The sequence below is a fragment of the Giraffa tippelskirchi genome, chromosome 1 (genome assembly GCF_054371585.1).
Source record: "Giraffa tippelskirchi isolate mGirTip1 chromosome 1, T2T-mGirTip1v1.2.pri, whole genome shotgun sequence".
NCBI lineage: Eukaryota > Metazoa > Chordata > Mammalia > Artiodactyla > Giraffidae > Giraffa > Giraffa tippelskirchi.
In genome coordinates, this window is record NC_137275.1 from 88,645,021 (window position 1) to 88,655,312 (window position 10,292).

A 10,292-nucleotide genomic window follows, 5' to 3' on the forward strand; every position below is an offset into this window, starting at 1 on the left:
ACATGACTTAGTGACTAAGTAGCAACAACAATTATATATATATAATAGTGCTTCATAGTATGGTTTACTGTGGTACATGTTGCATTGGATAGTGCCTGAAAAAATTTTCAAATACTCATTGCATTTTTGTATTATTATTAATAATGGCAATTATGATACCCTCACAGACTTTGTGTGAGAATACACTGTTGTCCTTCAGGCTATGAGTTCTCTGTTTGGATTCACAGAACTACAACCCAGTTATCCTGATCTGACTGGATGATGCTGAAATTATACCAAGTGACTTGGGTCAAACTGCACTTTCCCACTGAAATTTAATTTGCTTATTATCTTTCAAGTATAATCAGAAACTTGGATTAGATTAAGGTGGGAACTAGCTTGGAAGCCATTCAAAAGCCTGTAAGACTCCAAACAGAATGAAAATAAATGATTGAATTTGAAAATTGCCATATAACAACTACTGCTGCTTTTGAATGCATTCTTATCTCTCATAAAAAACTTGTATCTCGGGAATACATTCATGTCTCTCTAAAGAAATATTTCTAAGAGTAGTAATAAATATGAAAACTATTTTGTGTGAGTACTGTGTTGAAGATATAGCAAAATGAACTTTAAATGGTGCTGATTCTCTTTCTTAACGTTCTCTGGGCATCTTGCCACTATATTTCCCATTGTGGTAATAATATAGCTAATGAAATAATTATTTGTATGTACAACCATCTTTCACTGATTTTTCCATCTGGTTTATTTTTATTGTGTCATATGATTATATAATAATCATTCTGATTATTTTGTTTCTCAATGATATTTTTAATAAAATTTCACAGTCAAAGGAATTGACTATAGCCATTGGCATTAAAATAGAAATGAAATCATTGTCCACAAATAGATATCACCTAGGTCTTTGAAAAAAATTAGTTTAAAGTAAGTATATTAATATAATGAATGTTAAGTTGAATTTAATTCCTTGTATAGTTATATGTGAATTGAGCTTTTAAAAGAGTTATATACCTAATATTCAGTCTAAGAATGTAAAAACCTATTTCAGACACCCCAAAAATTAAACAAAAGGCAATTGAGAATGCATGCTTTAGCAAGGATGAAAAATTAATCAGTGATTTCATTTGACAAGAAACTGCTGGTCTTTTGAAACTGTAACATAAAATGCAGACATTTGTGACGCAACTAGCCATTTCTAATGATTGATTCCACCAAAAGCAAATAATGATTTTGTTTTTAAGTAACCTATCACTCATTTTCTTGTTTCTTTAAAAGTGAAAGATAATGATGATTATCTAATGGAAAAAGATTAGATTGCTGTACATTCTTTCCCTGTGAATTAGTGATTTTGTATGAGTCACAGAGCCTGACACAGGGGTACACTCTTGATATATTGAATTACTGTGATGTGGGTTAGAGAAGACTCTTGAGAGTCCCTTGGACTGCAAGGAGATCCAACCAGCCCATCCTCAGGGAGATCAGTCCTGGGTATTTATTGGAAGGACTGGTGTTGAAACTGAAACTCCAATACTTTGGCCACCTGATGTGAAGAGCTGACTCATTGGAAAAGACCTGATGCTGGGAAAGATTGAAGGTGGGAGGAAAAGGGGATGACAGAGGATGAGATGGTTGGATGGCACCACCGACTCAATGGATAGGAGTTTGGGTAAACTCTGGGAGTTGGTGATGGACAGGGAGGCCTGGTGTGCTTCGGTCCGTGGGGTCGCAAAGAGTCGGACACAACTGAGCGACTGAACTGAACTGAACTGAACTGGATCTACACATCTGTATGAATCACACATTCTGATGATTATACTGGCAAAGATTTATAAATTTTCCCATTATTGTCTTTCTCACTCATCCCACCATTACTCTTATCACCGATGAAAATGAACAAAACCGTTACAAAGTGACTATCCAGCGTGCCTGTGTGCTAAGTCACTTTCAGTTGTGTCAGACTCTTCGCGACCCCATGGACTGTAGCCTGTCAGACTCCTCTGTCCATGGAATTCTCCAGGCAAGAATACTGGAGTGGTTGCCATGCCTTCCTCCAGGGCGTCTTTCCCGATCCAGGGATCAAACCTGAGTATCTTATGTCTCCTGCATTGGCAGGCGGGTTCTTTACCACTAGGCCCATCTGAGAAGCTCACAAAGTGATTATTACGTGAAAGTGTTAGTCACTTAGTTGTGTCTGACTCTTTGCGACCTCATGGACTGTAATTCACCAGGCTCCTCTGTCCATGGAATTCTCCAGGCAACAATACTGGAATGGGTTGCTATTCCGTTCTCCAGGGGATAATATTCCCAGCCCAGAGATTGAACCCGTGTCTTCTGTATTGCAGGCAGAATCTTTACCATTTGAGCCACCAGGGAAGCCCAGTTTGATGTAAATAAGCCTGAAGAAGCTTTTTTATTTTTCCACCACAGCATTGTTTCTGGTAGCAGGAATCTAGATGTGGATTCTGAGTTCATCATTCAGATAATGGATAAATATAATTAAGTGGAGGGTTTCCCTGGTAGCTCAGATGGTAAAGAATCTGCCTGCAATGCAGAAGACCCAGGTTTGATCCCTGGGTCAGGAAGAGCCCCTGGAGAAGGAAATAGCAACCCATTCCAGTATTCTTGCCTGAAAAATTCCATGGACAGAGGAGCCTGGTGGGCTATAGTCCACGGGGTTGCAAAAAGTCAGACACGACTGAGAGACTAACGCACACAGTAAAAAACTAGATGAATACACAGTAAGAGGAATAGATATTTTAGAAGCAGATTGAGTAAAAACAGAAAGAGATTACTAGAAGTATGTGTACTCAGTCACTTCAATCTATACAGTCTCAGTCACTTCAGTAGTGTCTGACTCTTTGCAACCCCCATGGACTATAACCCACCAAGCTCCTCTGTCCATGGGATTCTCCAGGCAAGCATACTGGAGTGGGTTGCCATGCCCTCCTCCAGGGTGCTGCAAGTATACATGCAACTTATAGTTAGTACAACATACACTCTTGATTGACCCAAAATAACACTACATATTATTTGCCACGGATGAATGTCTACTTGAAGAAATTTATTAAACTTATTACAGTAGATGTGTATGTAGTAAAATAAATGGTTGATTTGTTTTTTATTTTTATGTATGCATGTCTGTATGTATTTGCCAGAGTTTAGTTGTAGCAAGGGCACTCTCATGCTCTGAAGAGCATGCCTTAATGAAACCAGAGCCTCTTCTATATGCTTAGTTTTAAATTTGAGTTATGTTATTCTTGAGTTATGCTAATGAGTTTTTAATTTTAGAAACACTAATTGGTTCTTTTTAAAATCTCCTTGATACTTTCTGTAATTTTGCCTTTCTTTCTGAAGTTTTCCAAAAATTTCTTTTATTTTTATATGTAGTTACTATAGTTTTATATTTTCAATAACCTATGTCCATTTGGTCCAGTATCTGATGTTTTCACCTCCCTGTTTCTTCCGGCTGTCATTTCTGTTTATTCTCAAACGTTCTCATTTTCCTCTATACAGAGTATCTTTGACCTGGTGTTGACCATTTCAAAATCTATTTGTATAGGTCTTGCCTAACCATGTCCACTGTGCTCCTAAAGGCCTTGGTAGTCCAAGGTCTTTAAAACAATCTGATGTCTTGTGCTTCTTTGACCTTCCAGAATATGTGGCCCCAAGCTGTAAAGTTGCATGATGGCTTGTGTAATTTCAGCTCTTGCTTGCACTGAGGGTTTATTACTCTGGATTACTACTTCATTTTGTGGTGAGTTGAATCCCCAGCATGAGCTCTGGATTTTGATTTATACACCTTTTATTTTGGGACGTAATCAGAACCAGAAGCACAATTTACAGAGACTTGATAAGAAAAACAGTTGTGTTCCATTTCCTCCTGAGTTTTGACCTAAGTATATTTGACCTCAGTGTGTATTTGAGACATTTTGTGCTTAGATTAAAAAAAAAAAATTATCCAGCATTTTCATTTTCAGCACTAAGATGGATCTTAGCAGAATAAAATCATTAGCAAAAATTAGGAGCCTCTAATTTTAAGCTTTAGCTCTTCTGGGACTTACTTCTATTGGTATTATTAAATATGTTTGCAATATTTTCCTAAAATGAATAGTCAGTTGTCTCAATATTATCTTATGTTGAGATAATGATTGTTCATTTTTTATTATATGACATGTATTATTTATTACATCAAATATGTCTATATAGGAAAAAATCTTTTCCTGAAATTTCTATTCTTTTAAATAGCTTTATTTTAAAATTTCTGTTTCAGTGCTGTTCTCTTTAAATTGCCATAACTTTATAGTAGTTTAATATATATTTAGTCAAGATCTTGTAGCCTTCTGTCAAAATTTGTTTCTGTACTTATGCACTAATTTTTCCATATAAAATTTAAAATTAGCTTTTAGAATTTCATCAAAATATAACTGAAGTTAAATTAAGATTTTTAGATTAATTTCTAGAGAAATATTACTTTCATAATATTGAGTATTCCAAAATAATTTCATTTTATTTAGTTGATTTTGGTATGGTTGTTGTCCCACGTTTAACATTTTAAAATATCCTAGTTTAGCACTATTAAGAATAACACTTGCTATGGCCAATTTTGTTCATTTTTTTTTTTGGAAATATATCTATGAATTTCCTTGTGTATAAATAGACATAGGTTTGCTGAATCATTTGGTATATCTAAAACTTTAGTAGATACTACCAAATTGTTTTCCAAAGTGGTTAAAACATGTATTCCTCATCAGCATTTTATGAGTGTCAGTTGTTTTAGGTTTCACTAATACTTGGCATTGTCTATTATTTCATAGTAGTTATCTTGTGAGTATGTAATGGTTTGTGTTTTGTAGTTCTATGATGAAAAGGAAAATTGTGCACCTTCTTTTATGCTTATTTTTCATTTGAATATCATTTTGTGTGAAGAGTCTGGTGAATAATCTTGTCAATGGGGTGAGACTTATATCTCCATGTGGAGAACTTTTCATACATTCTGATAAAATTCTTTTGTCATATATGTATATATCCCCACTATTTGGGATTTTTTTTTACCATATTAATAGCATCTTTTTTATTCTCTGAAGTTATTAACATTAATCACAACGAATAGTGGAAAATTCTTAAAGAGATGGGAATACCAGACAAGCTTACCTGTCTCATGAAAAACCTGTATGTGGGTGAAGGAGCAACAGTTAGAACCAGAAATGGAACAACTGACTGGTTCAAAATTGGGAAAAGGGTATGATAAGACTGTATATTGTCACCCGCTTATTTAACTTCTGTGCAGAGTTGTTGTTTAGTTGCTAAGTTGTGTCTGACTCTTCATGATCCCATGGACTATAGCCCACCAGACTTCTCTTTTCATGGGACTTCCCGGGCAAATATACTGGAGTGGGTTGCAATTTCCTTCTCTAGAGGATCTTCCTGATCCAGGGATAGGAACCTAGTTCTCCTGTGTCTTCTGCACTGGCAGGTGGATTCTTTACCACTGAACCATCAGGGAAGCCCCCTATGCAAAGTACATCATGGGAAATGCTGGGGTGGATGAGTCAGAAGCTGGGATCAAGATTGCTGGGAGAAATATCAACAACCTCAGATATGCAGATAATGCCACTCTAATGGAAGATAGTGAAGAGGAGCTAAAGAGCTTCTTGATGAGGGTGAAAGAGGAGAGTGAAAAAGCTAGCTTGAAACTCAACATTCAAAAAAAGCCTAAGATCATGGCATCTGGTCCCATCCCTTCATGGCAAATAGAAGGGGAAAAAGAAGAAACAGTGACAGATTTTTATTTTCTCCAAAATCACTGCAGATGGTGACTGCAGCCATGAAATTCAAAGACACTTGCTGCTTGGAAGGAAAGCTATGACAAACCTAGACAGTATATTAAAAAGCAGAGACATCGCTTTGCTGACAAAGGTCTGTATAGTCAAAGCTATGGTTTTTCCAGTAGTCACGTGAAAGCTGGACCATAAAGAAGGCCGAACACTGAAGAACTGATGCTTTTGAAGCATGGTGCTGGAGAAGACTCTTGAGGGTCCTTTGAAGTGCAAGGAGATCAAACAGTCAATCATAAAGGAAATCAACCCTGAATATTCACTGGAAGGACTGATGCTGAAGCTGAAGCTCCAATACTTTGGCTACCTGATGTGAAGAGCTGACTCACTGGAAAAGACCCTGATGTGAGGGAAAATTGAAAGCAAAAGGAGAAGGAGGTGGCAGAGAATGAGATGGTTAGAAAGCATCACCGACTCAATGGACATGAATTTGAGAAAATTTGGGGAGATAGTGGAGGACAGAGGAGCCTGGTGTGCTGGAGTCCATGGGATCACAGAGTTGGAACCGAGTTAGCAACTGAACAACAAAACTGAATAACAACAAAAAAAAACAACTGAATGTGAGTTTTTATCATGAATGTGAGTTGAATATTAGCAAATGCTTCCTTATCTCTCAAGATGAGAATGATTTGCTTTTCCCTCTTGTTGATGGTAGGTTTAGTCACCAAGTTGTGTCCGACTCTTGTGACCCCATGGACTGTAGCCCGCCAGGCTCCTCTGTCCATGGGATTCTCCAGGCAAGAATACTGGAGTGGCTTGCCATTTCCTTCTCCAGGGGGTCTTCCCGACTGGGAGACTGAACCCAGGTCTCCTGCATTGCAGGCAGATTGTTTACCCACTGAGCTACGAGGGAAACCCTTTCCCCTGTGTATCTGATAACCATTTGGCTTTTCCAATTTTAAACATCAACTTACATCCCCATAATCAAAATAATTTATGCATAATGTATTACATAAGTTTTACCCAATTGTAGTAAGCAAATATATAAATTGCACAAATTTATATTTTGGCAGAAGTATCTTCCTGTGAAAACATGAGCGCAAACTAATGACCAAAGTCATTAGTCCCCCAAATTCCTCATGCCTGTGTATGTGCTGTTGCTTCAGTCAGATCCGACTCTGTGACCCTATGGACCGTAGCCCCTGAGTCTCCTCTGTACATGGGATTCTCCGGGCAAGAATAGTGGAGTGGGTTGCCATGCCCTCCTCCAGGGGATCTTTCTGACCCAGGGATCAAACCTGCGTCGCTTAAGTCTCCTGCATAGGCAGTCAGGTTCTTTACCACTAGTGCTACCTGGGAAGCCCAAATTACTCATCCCCTCTAGTAATTATTTTTCCCATGCTTCCCAGTCACATCCTGTCTTCAAACAACCATTAACATACTTTTTGCCACTATATAGTCTCTAAAATTTCATTTAAGTGATATCATACACTATGTGCATTTTTTGGTCTAGCTTTTTGTTTTCCTAGGATATTTACTTTGAGATTCATCTATGCTGCTATAGTTACTGATAGTTCATTTTTCTATGTTACTAAGTACTATGAATGTGCCGTAAAGTGTTTATTGTTTAATCAGTTGAAAGACCTGAGTTATTTTCAAATTTAGGTTATTAAGAACAGTCTACCTTAAAGTGTCATATATTATACCATATTATATATATATCACAAGAACCTTGTAGTATTTCACCTCTGTTTCTTTTCTCTCTCAGCCTTTCTGTAATTGTTTTCATATATAATCTACATTGACTTCCTTGTTTTTATTTCTGCTTAAAGGACAACATTTAAAAAAGAGACTTGAAAATTCATATTTCCATCTAGAGTAATTTTCTTTCTTCCTAAAGAATTCCTTTGCTATTGCTTGTAGAAAATAAACTTTATTTCTCCTTTGTTTAAAAAAAATTTTTTCAGTGGTATTGAATTGTAGTTATCATCGTTTGTCCTTTAATACTTTCTTAAAAGATAACTGGCCACTATCTTCTTGCTTGGATGGTTTCTTTCAAGAAATCTTTTTTATTATGTAGTGTACCTTAGTATATCTTTTTTCTCTTGCTGGTTTTAAAATATTTTCTCTTGTTTACAGCTTTTGAGAAGTCTGCTTATCATGTACTTTGATGTAATCTTATTCCTGTTTCTTGTTCTTAGGGTTATTAATTCATGGAAAGAAATATCTTAAGTGAATTTAGTGAATTCATTGTTGCTTATAAATAACTGAGAAATTAAACTAACAGTATTTTGCAAAAAAATCTTCCTTGGAAGTTATAGCTAGTATCCTAGAATTGACAATGTAAGCTAATAGGAGGAAATAATTTCAAATATAAGCTTTTCACTGTACGTTTAGTTTCAAATATAAGCTTTACACTATTCATTACTGAAACTGCACTGTGCCTCAAAATAGTCTACATATAAGGAAGAATTTGTTATATATGTGTTATTAAAAGGGGTAGGAAATAGTCTGAAACATTCTGAAAGTTGTTTAAAAGCAGAGTTGTTCTATTCATGTATGTATGTGTGTGTTTGTGTTAGAAATAATCCACAGTAGTATTTTCCAAAATAAAAAAGGCTGACTTATGAACAAATAAAGATTATAGAAAGCATAATTAATTCTTCAAGTCCCTGTAACTTTCTTCTAAGGTCTTGTGAATGTCAATCCATCGAATTGTATTGTGGCTGTGTTTCCATTAATTATCACCTTCATTAGTCATTCAGCACACAATGATTGCAGCCACTGATATGAACAATAGTCAGTGTTGTAAGGCAAATGCCATTAAGCATCATTTTCAAGTCTAAAAATAAACTCAAAAAGCAACCAGTTTTGAATCTGTGATTTTCCTAAATTCTTGACTCCTTGGAAATCATTCTAATGTCCTAAGAATAATCCTAATGTCCTAAGGATAATAGCTTTTTTTCAGGAGTAATGAATCAGAGGTGTAACATAGTCTAGATTTGACTGGTTTCTGTTAAATAAATATTAAGTTTTTAGGGCAAATCTTAGGTGGAGATAGTATATTATCCATTTTTTATATCATTAAGTTTGATTTCATAATATTTTGTTTAGAATATTTGTGTCTATGTTTGTGAGAGATACTGATCTGCAGTTTACTTTTCTCCTTCCAGTTTTATTGTGATATAGTCAACATACAGCACTGTATAAGGTTAAGAGGTAAAGCATAAGGATTTGACTTGCATAAACCATGAAATGATTACCACAATAAGTTTAGTGAACATCCATCATTTTATATAGTGTGTGTGCTCAGTCGTGTCCAACTCTTTGAGACCCCATGGGCTGTAGCCCACCAGGATCCTCTGTCCATGGGATTTCCAGGCAAGAATACAGGACTGGGTTGCCATTTCCTCCTCTAGGGGATCTTCCTGACTTAAGGATCTAAACCATGTCTTTTATGTTTCCTGCATTGGAGGCAGGTTCTTTACCACTAGCACAACCAGGTTACAAATTTTCCAGGCAATAATACTCGAGTAGATTGTCATTTCCTATGCCAGGGGATCTTCCTGACTCAGGGATTGAACCTGTGTTTCTTGCGCTTCCTGCACTGGCAGGTGGATTCTTTACCACTGCACCACCTGGAATCCTACACGTCTTAAAATATAGGTGCTCAGTTTTGATTTTAAAAAATTTTAAACAATTTGATTACTTTTTTTTATAAGTGTGGAGTCACACTGTTTTTCTAAGTTCTCTGTAAACAGGCTTAAGCAGGAGGCAAAGGTGAAAGTAAAATATTGGAAGAAAACTTCCAACATGTTTCTAAAGTTAGTTCTAATTACTTCACTGCCCCCATTTTTATTTTTCACTTTCTTCTAAAAACCTGCCTTGTTTTGTCTGCACACATTGAAACTAGGGTGCCTTTGTGGTTCTGTCTGAAAGTACACATCCTTCCTACTGTTTTTTTTTTTATTTTTTTTTCCCTTCTGTGTTTCTAGGTGTCTCTTGCTCCTTCTCAGTTCACAAGTCTGATCTCATACATATTTTATAGAAACAGACAAGACTCTGCAGTCAATGGCATACTCCAATTTATCTCATGGTTACATGTTTGTTTTAGCCATTACATCCTTCAACTTGGGAATCAAAAGAAAGGGCAGTGCTCACCTTGGAAGCACATATGCCAAAATTAGAATCATACAGAGAAGATTAGCATGTCTCTGCAAAGATGTTGTAAATTGGTGATACATTTCATATTTTCCCACCAGTATGAAAAGATGCATCATACATCATTAGGGAATTGGAAAATTAAAAAAAAAAAATGAGATTGTTTCCAAGACATATACATTAGAATAACTAAAATCCAAAACATTGCAACATCAAATGCTGGCAAGAATGTGGAGCAACAGAGAAAATACAATCATGCTGGTGGGAATGCAAAATGTACAACCCCCTTAAAAGACTGTTTGGAAGTCTTTTATAAAAATAAACATATTCCTACCATAAGATCCAGAAATCACATTC

At 36.1% G+C, this 10,292-nt stretch overlaps 1 non-coding gene across 1 annotated transcript; it reads left to right on the forward strand.

The window, feature by feature from the left end:
• Positions 1–9,927: 9,927 nt before the first annotated feature.
• LOC145521728 (U6 spliceosomal RNA) lies at positions 9,928–10,029 on the forward strand. The gene has a single exon (XR_014065636.1). It is a non-coding gene; the product is annotated as a U6 spliceosomal RNA (small nuclear RNA).
• Positions 10,030–10,292: the final 263 nt, after the last annotated feature.